At 34.8% G+C, this 8,922-nt stretch overlaps 1 protein-coding gene across 6 annotated transcripts in view; it reads left to right on the top strand.

Moving 5' to 3' along the window:
* LOC110464301 overlaps positions 1 to 8,922 on the top strand; it is a 78,214-nt gene that overhangs the window by 9,677 nt on the left and 59,615 nt on the right. For 2 of the 6 annotated variants that reach the window (XM_021519444.1, XM_021519443.1), the window contains exon 1: positions 4,923 to 5,223. The exons of 2 other annotated variants lie outside the window; for them this stretch is intronic. The gene's annotated coding sequence lies outside the window, so the exon portion shown is untranslated. Of the gene's footprint in view, positions 1 to 4,922; positions 5,224 to 8,922 lie in introns of those variants that run through there. 2 more of the 6 variants (XM_021519446.1, XM_021519448.1) reach the window with 2 other exon arrangements.

Raw genomic sequence — 8,922 nt, 5'->3', positions numbered from 1 at the left:
ACTGGCATGTATCCAGTGAGAGCTGGGCATATCTCTAGGACACTGGCATGTATCCAGTGAGAGCTCGGCATATCTCTAGGACACTGGCATGTATCCAGTGAGAACTGGGCATATATCTAGGACACTGGCATGTATCTAATGAGAACTGGGCATATCTCTAGGACACTGGCATGTATCTAGTGAGAGCTGGGCATATCTCTAGGACACTGGCATGTATCCAGTGAGAGATGGGCATATCTCTTGGACTGTATTACAACCGTCTGCGGTCACATCTAATTTTAATACAGGCTCTGGAAGTAATATTGGTGATATATTTAAGTTACAGAGGAGCATTGATTATTTCTCGAAATTATTTATATTTCTGAAACCACTTCCATAGCGACACTCTGATTTCGCCACACAAAAACATAACAGTATTTATTGACGATAGTGCTGTTTTGTGCTACATGCTGTGGCGAGGACGATACCCGGTAAATCGATAAATCATCCACGCTGTTTCTCTTTATGTTAAAAAAGACGGCATGCTAACTACTTAAAGGCTCAGACTTGAGGAAAATAGACCCACGTACCAATTATAACCTTTAGTGTGTAAACGCCAAAAATACTTCTGAGGACATTATTTAATTACAAAATTCACAATATCATTTCTCAACACAACAAAGTCGTTTAAAGAGATGTCCCCATTCCTCTTTATTGTGTTTGAATAAATTTGAATTCTAAACGCCATTGGTAATACGTATTACTGAATGGGGAAATCCATTTCTGAAACCTATAGATGAGACGCTTCAATAAGAAATGCGCTGCGTTTTCCTTCTATGAAGCGAGAGGGGACCTTGGAGGAAGAAACGCGTCCACATGCTGTACGTGTCAGAAAGTGATTTATCGCACTGCATATATATATCCATCTAGGTTAAATCATTCAGCTTTAGTCTTTTTGCCTCGATATCACTAGTTCGATTGCCTATTTATTTAAAATCTACAACTTTGTTTTTAATTTTCTGCTTTGGCAATTTCAATATAACTATGACGCAGAAGTCCTGTTTGTAATCTTTTTCAGATATGTTTTTGCATTTAATTCATTTTTACTGAAATAATAGCAATGCAATATCGCACTTTATGACCACCATTTTGCTGAAGAAATTATTTGAGACCGAAATGTGTCTTAAAATGGCATTCGCTTTGGCTGAAAAAACTAGATTATTCTATTCTGTTCCAATCTGTTGCTTTTTTTTAACAATTTCTGGTTTTGTTTGTTATGATACAGATTTTAAAAGATCAATAATCGCTGTTTCCAAAAGTCTGCAAACTTACTTCTTCAAATACAACACGTTAATACCCTAACTACATAATGATGTAGACCTCAACAGCTCATAGATACGGCCAAGCTAGAGACACGCCCTTGTCCTGTACGCCTGCGCACTGTACAATCGTTATCATTTGTGTAAATATACAGGTTTTATAACTTAAAAAAAACAATTATACAATTGTATGCAACAGATGTCATGATTTCGCTAGGGACCGAACCCAGATTAAGAACAGCGCTTACTGGTAGAGTCTAAGGAAAGTGTGTAACATCATATGCCCTTGGCACGCCTTCTTAAATATTTAATACAGGGATCAGCTGATTGTTAAAAAAACGTTCCAAGGGTCTATTCAATAAGTGTGTAGCACGCGGCCCTGAGTTAAGACCAATGACCTGGTATGGGCATCTCGTGGTTTTGTATGTAACTTTCCCTATTTGCATATATATAAGGCATCCACAGCTGATGTATAGGTGGATCAACAAATTCTATTAATTCTCATATTTGACCTCTACCTTGAATAGCCCATCAAAGCTACGGAAGGCTGATTTCCAATAGGTTCCCTAACGCTTTGTGCTTTTATATTTGATCGGAATTAATCGGGATTCCCATTAATAAACCACTAGCACGGTCTAATATCAGCAGTAATATATCAGGAATTAAGGAAATGCACGGAAATGTATAAAACATAGTTGTGGGGTACCCTAACCCTACAGTCCAACATAAATACTGTGTGTTTTTTGGTGTGTTTTTTAAAAGAAAACAATTTAACAACAAAATAAGTACATTATGTCATCTTTTTCATTTGTGTGTTTCTCCAGCTTCCTGTCCTCCAATACAGAATATGCACTGGACTCTCTCTCACACTTACACCTTATTGAGATCACGTGATTGGCTATCTGTCACCTTGATCAGGTAATCAAGTCAGTTTTGGTCAATTTCGTTCGCAAGTGACAAACCCACGTGGGAGGCTGACCCTCAGCATTTGTACGAAATCCGACATCCTTGTCCATTTATTACAAGTCCCGAGTCGTTTTGGTCCGCCCTGCCTAATGATTACTGTTTAGGTGGGTCTCGTTGGTTGTGTGCATTGTTGATGAGGTGCTTCTGAACATTTTTTCTGGTGTGTGATCGATCTCCTTCTTTGTCCGACCCTTACCACTGTGACTGGTGTGTCCGCGTGGGTCGGGATGATGGTGTGAGATCGACCTCCTTCTTTGTCCGACCCTTACCACTGTGACTGGTGTGTCCGCCTGGGTCGGGATGATGGTGTGTGATCGATCTCCTTCTTTGTCCGGCCCTTACCACTGTGACTGGTGTGTCGGCCTTGGTCGGGATGATGGTGTGTGATCGATCTCCTTCTTTGTCCGGCCCTTACCACTGTGACTGGTGTGTCCGCCTGGGTCGGGATGATGGTGTGTGATCAATCTCCTTCTTTGTCCGGCCCTTACCACTGTGACTGGTGTGTCCCATGGGTCGGGATGATGGTGTGTGATCGACCTCCTTCTTTGTCCGGCCCTTACCACCGTGACTGGTGTGTCCGCCTTGGTCGGGATGATGGTGTGTGATCGACCTCCTTTTTTGTCCGGCCCTTACCACTGTGACTGGTGTGTCCCACTTTAATGAACATATTGTTGTGTAAGGTCAACATAAGCAACGCATAAATGTATGAGGTCGAACTAAACAACACATAAATGTATGAGGTCAAACTAAACAACACATTAATGTATGAGGTCGAGCTAAACAACTCATAAATGTATGATGTCGAACCAAACAACACATAAATGTATGAGGTCGAACTAAACAACACATATATGTATTAGGTCGAGCTAAACAACACTTAAATGTATGAGGTCGAACTAAACAACGCATAAATGCATTAGGTCGAACTAAACAACACATAAATGTATTAGGTCGAGCTAAACAACACATTAATGTATGAGGTGGAACTAAACAACACATCAATGTATGAGGTCGAATTAAACAACGCATAATTGTATTAGGTCGAACTAAACAACACACAAATTATATGGTCGAACTAAACAACACATAAATGTATTAGGTCGAACTTAACAACACATTGATGTATTAGGTCGAACTAAACAACACATAAATGTATGAGGTCGAGCTAAACAACACATAAATGTATGAGGTCGAGCTTAACAACACATAGATGTATACGGTCGAGTTAAACAACGCATTAACCAATAAGGTCGAACTAAACAACACATAAATGTATGAGGTCGAGCTAAACAACGCATACATGTATGAGGTCGAGCTTAACAACACATAGACGTATTAGGTCGAGTTAAACAACGCATAAACGTTTTAGGTCGAACTAAACAACACATAAATGTATGAGGTGGAACTAAACAACACATACATGTATGAGGTCGAACTAAGCAACACACAAATTATATGGTCGAACTAAACAACACATAAATGTATGAGGTCGAGCTAAACAACGCATTTATGTATGAGGTCGAGCTAAACAACACATAGATGTATTAGGTCGAGTTTAACAACGCATACATGTATGAGGTCGAACTAAACAACACATAAATGTATGAGGTCTAACTAAACAACACATAAATGCATGAGGTCGAACTAAACAACACATAAATGTAAGAGGTCGAGCTTAACAACACATCAATGTATGAGGTCGAGCTAAACAACGCATAAACGTATTAAGTTGAACTAAACAACACATAAATGTATTAGGTCGAACAAAACAAAGCATAAATGTATTAGGTCGAGCTAAATAACGCATAAATGTATTAGATCGAACTAAACTACACATAAATGTATAAGTTGAACTTAACAATACACAAATGTATTAGGTCGAACTAAACAACACCCAAATGTATTAAGTCGAACTAAACAACGCATAGATGCATTAGGTCGAGCTTAACAATGCATAAATGTATTAGTTCGAACTAAACAACACAGAAATGTATTAGGTCAACTCAAATAACAGGTAAATATATTAGGTCAATCTAAACAACAGGTAAATATATCAGATCAACCCAAATAACAGGAAAATGTATTAGGTCAATCTTAACAACAGGTAAATGTATAAGGTCAACCTTAATAACAGGTAAATATATCAGGTAAATCTAAACAACAGGTAAATATATCAGATCAACCTAGATAACAGGTAATTGTATAAGGTCGAACTAAACAACAGTTCATTGTACTTATTCTAACTTAATAACAGGCAAATATATAAGGTAAATATAAACAACAGGTAAATATATCAGATCAACCTAAATAGCAGGTAAATGTATAAGGTCAACCTTACAATAAATACATAAGGTCAACCTAAACAACATGTGTTTTTTTACTCTGTCGAACTAAACAGCAGGTAATTGTCACAAATCTACAAATGATTTAATTCAACCGCGGGCTCGATCAAACCAAGAGAGGACTGTTCCCACCTCACTGTACAATCCTGATTGGACATGACGGTCACAAGTCAGTTAATTACCATAATGGGACTTTAAATAACTGACGGTAGAAATGTGACACCTTAGATATACGTTATAGAAGTCTTAACAAAACAGATGAGTTTGATCACCATACTAATGTTCTGCGTCTGCGCACTGTCGCATACGCTGGCGTTACTCCACCCAGGTGGATATTCCCACTGTATAAGGTTGTCATGATGAGTCAACTATACAGAATGTACATGTGGTGATATATAGCGCCCTCTGGAGGAATATGGCCGAACGGTAAACTTACAATATATATTTGGTCAAACGAAAACGAGATATACTGGTACAATAAATAGAAATGTAAGCAGAGGCAGTTAGTGTGATATACGTATGTCGGACGCACTTGGTGAAAAAATGTATATAGCGGATGTACTTCCTGTAGGCGATAGTCTGGTAAACTAAATTGGGAAATATCCGACGTACTTTTGGTAAGTGTTTGTTTTCTTTTCATATTAAATTATAGTTTCTACTACATTTGATTTCGTTGTGATAGAACTCATAACGCTTTTGTAGAAAAACATTTACAATTTTAAATTGAGAGTAAATCACCATGACTGCTAGGGTTGTTATGCTTATATAGGTATATCTGAACATACCCTGAAAAGCCCAGTTCGGGTTTATTGTTGTCTTTCGTCATTAGACATTATACCGTATATTTCTTATTTTGCACGTTAGGTACTACAAGATACAAAATACAAGAAACTTTAGTTTAAGTCACATACATGTAAACACGGAACATTAGCTCTTGAGAGCTATTATTGCGACAAACATATGTAAAATAACAATAACACATTATATTACAAGTACACTGTAACGGGAGATAATCACATATATTAATAAAAAAAAAAAGTAATAATTATCACAAACAAAGAAAGTATCATATCTCAAGTTTCTAAGTGATTGAGAGTCCCCTACCTACAAAGGCCCCCGGGAAAATACCTATTTGAAAAAATAAATATAGAAGAATAGTGTTAATATATGAAAAGTAATAAATGTGATCACAGATAAAAAGTATTCAGAATAAGTAAATAAAAAACATAGTTAATAGTGAATGCATACTTGTATATCACACCAGAGTTACTTAGGACTTAGGATTAAAACACTACAGGGTCAACTTATTTGTGATGGTATTACACCGGTTATACCTAATCCTATAGGTATAATATACCAGTTATATCTAATCCTGTAAGTATAATATACCGGTTATACCTAATCATGTAGGTATAACATACCGGTTATATCTAATCCTGTAGGTATACTATACTTGTTATACCTAATCCTGTAAGTATAATATACCGGTTATACCTAAGCCTATAGGTATAATATACCAGTTATATCTAATCCTGGAAGTATAATATACCGGTTATATCTAATCCTGCTAGTATAATATACCAGTTATATCTAATCCTGGAAGTATAATATACCGGTTATATCTAATCCTGTAGGAATAATATACCGGTTATATCTAATCCTGTAGGTATAATATACCAGTTATATCTAATCATGTAGGTATAAAATACCGGTTATATCTAATCCTGTAGGTATCGTATACCGGTTATATCTAATCCTGTAGGTATAATATACCGGTTATATCTACTCCTGTAAGTATAATATACAGGTTATACCTAATCCTGTAGGTATAACATACCGGTTATATCTAATCCTGTAGGTATACTATACTTGTTATACCTAATCCTGTAAGTATAATATACCGGTTATACCTAATCATGTAGGTATAACATACCGGTTATATCTAATCCTGTAGGTATACTATACCGGTTATATCTAATCCTGTAAGTATCATATACCGGTTATACCTAATCATGTAGGTATAATATACCGATTATATCTAATCCTGTAGGTATAATATACTGGTTATATCTAATCATGTAGGTATATTATACCGGTTATATTTAATCATGTAGGTATAACATACCGGTTATATCTAATCCTGTAGGTAAACTATACCGGTTATATCTAATCATGTAGGTATATTATACCGGTTATATCTAATCATGTAGGTATAATATCCTGGTTATATCTAATCATGTAGGTATAATATACTGGTTATATCTAATCCTGTAGGTATGATATACTGGTTGTATCTAATCCTGTAGGTATATTATACCAGTTATATCTAATCCTGTAGGTATAATATACTGGTTTTATCTAATCATGTAGGTATATTATACCGGTTATATCTAATCATGTAGGTATATTATACCGGTTATATCTAATCATGTAGGTATAATATCCTGGTTATATATAATCATGTAGGTATAATATACTGGTTATATCTAATCATGTAAGTATAATATATTGGTTATATCTAATCCTGTAGGTTATACCTAATCCTGTAGGTATAATATACCAGTTATATCTAATCCTGTAAGTATAATATACCGGTTATCTCTAATCCTATAAGCATAATATACTGGTTGTATCTAATCCTGTAGGTTCTAATCCTGTAGGTATAATATACCGGTTATATCTAATCCTGTCAGTATAATATACCGGTTATATCTAATCATATAGGTATACTATACCGGTTATATCTAATCATGTAGGTATAACATACCGGTTATATCTAATCCTGTAGGTAAACTATACCGGTTATATCTAATCCTGTAGGTATAATATACTGGTTATGGTATAATATCCTGGTTATATCTAATCATGTAGGGATAATATCCTGGTTATATCTAATCATGTAGGGATAATATCCTGGTTATATCTAATCATGTAGGGATAATATCCTGGTTATATCTAATCATGTAGGTATAATATACCGTTTATATCTAATCCTGTAGGTATAATATACCGTTTATATCTAATCCTGTAGGTATAATATACCGTTTATATCTAATCATGTAGGTATAATATCCTGGTTATATCTAATCATGTAAGTATAATATATTGGTTATATCTAATCCTGTAGGTTATACCTAATCCTGTAGGTATAATATACCAGTTATATCTAATCCTGTAAGTATAATATACCGGTTATACCTAATCATGTAGGTATAATATACCGATTATATCTAATCCTGTAGGTATAATATACTGGTTGTATCTAATCCTGTAGGTTCTAATCCTGTAGGTATAATATACCGGTTATATCTAATCCTGTAAGTATAATATACCGGTTATACCTAATCATGTAGGTATAATATACCGATTATATCTAATCCTGTAGGTATAATATACTGGTTTTATCTAATCATGTAGGTATATTATACCGGTTATATCTAATCATGTAGGTATAATATCCTTGTTATATCTAATCATGTAGGTATAATATCCTTGTTATATCTAATCATGTAGGTATAATATCCTTGTTATATCTAATCATGTAGGTATAATATCCTGGTTATATATAATCATGTAGGTATAATATACTGGTTATATCTAATCATGTAAGTATAATATATTGGTTATATCTAATCCTGTAGGTATAATATACTGGTTTTATCTAATCATGTAGGTATATTATACCGGTTATATCTAATCATGTAGGTATAACATACCGGTTATATCTAATCCTGTAGGTATACTGTACCGGTTATATCTAATCATGTAGGTATAATATCCTGGTTATATCTAATCCTGTAGGTATAATATACTGGTTGTATCTAATCCTGTAGGTATATTAGACCGGTTTTATCTAATCCTGTAGGTATAATATACTGGTTATATCTAATCATGTAGGTATAATATACTGGTTATATCTAATCCTGTAGGTATAATATACAGGTTATATCTAATCCTGTAAGTATAATATACCGGTTATATCTAATCCTGTAAGTATAATATACCGGATATATCTAATCCTGTAGGTATAATATACCGGTTATACCTAATCCTGTAGGTATAATATACCAGTTATATCTAATCATGTAGGTATACTATACCGGTTATAGCTAATCCTGTAGGTATCGTATACCGGTTATATCTAATCCTGTAGGTATAATATACCGGTTATATCTAATCCTGTCAGTATAATATACCGGTTATATCTAATCATATAGGTATAATATACCGGTTTTATCTAATCCTGTAGGGATAATACATATAATACTGAGCCAACATCTCTGGCTTATGTATAATACTGCCAAAAACATTGATGA

The sequence above is a fragment of the Mizuhopecten yessoensis genome, unplaced genomic scaffold (assembly GCF_002113885.1).
Source record: "Mizuhopecten yessoensis strain PY_sf001 unplaced genomic scaffold, ASM211388v2 scaffold10983, whole genome shotgun sequence".
In the NCBI taxonomy this organism is placed as follows: Eukaryota; Metazoa; Mollusca; class Bivalvia; order Pectinida; family Pectinidae; genus Mizuhopecten; species Mizuhopecten yessoensis.
Note: the sequence above shows the minus strand (reverse complement) of the source record. Positions and strands in the feature narration are given on the sequence as shown.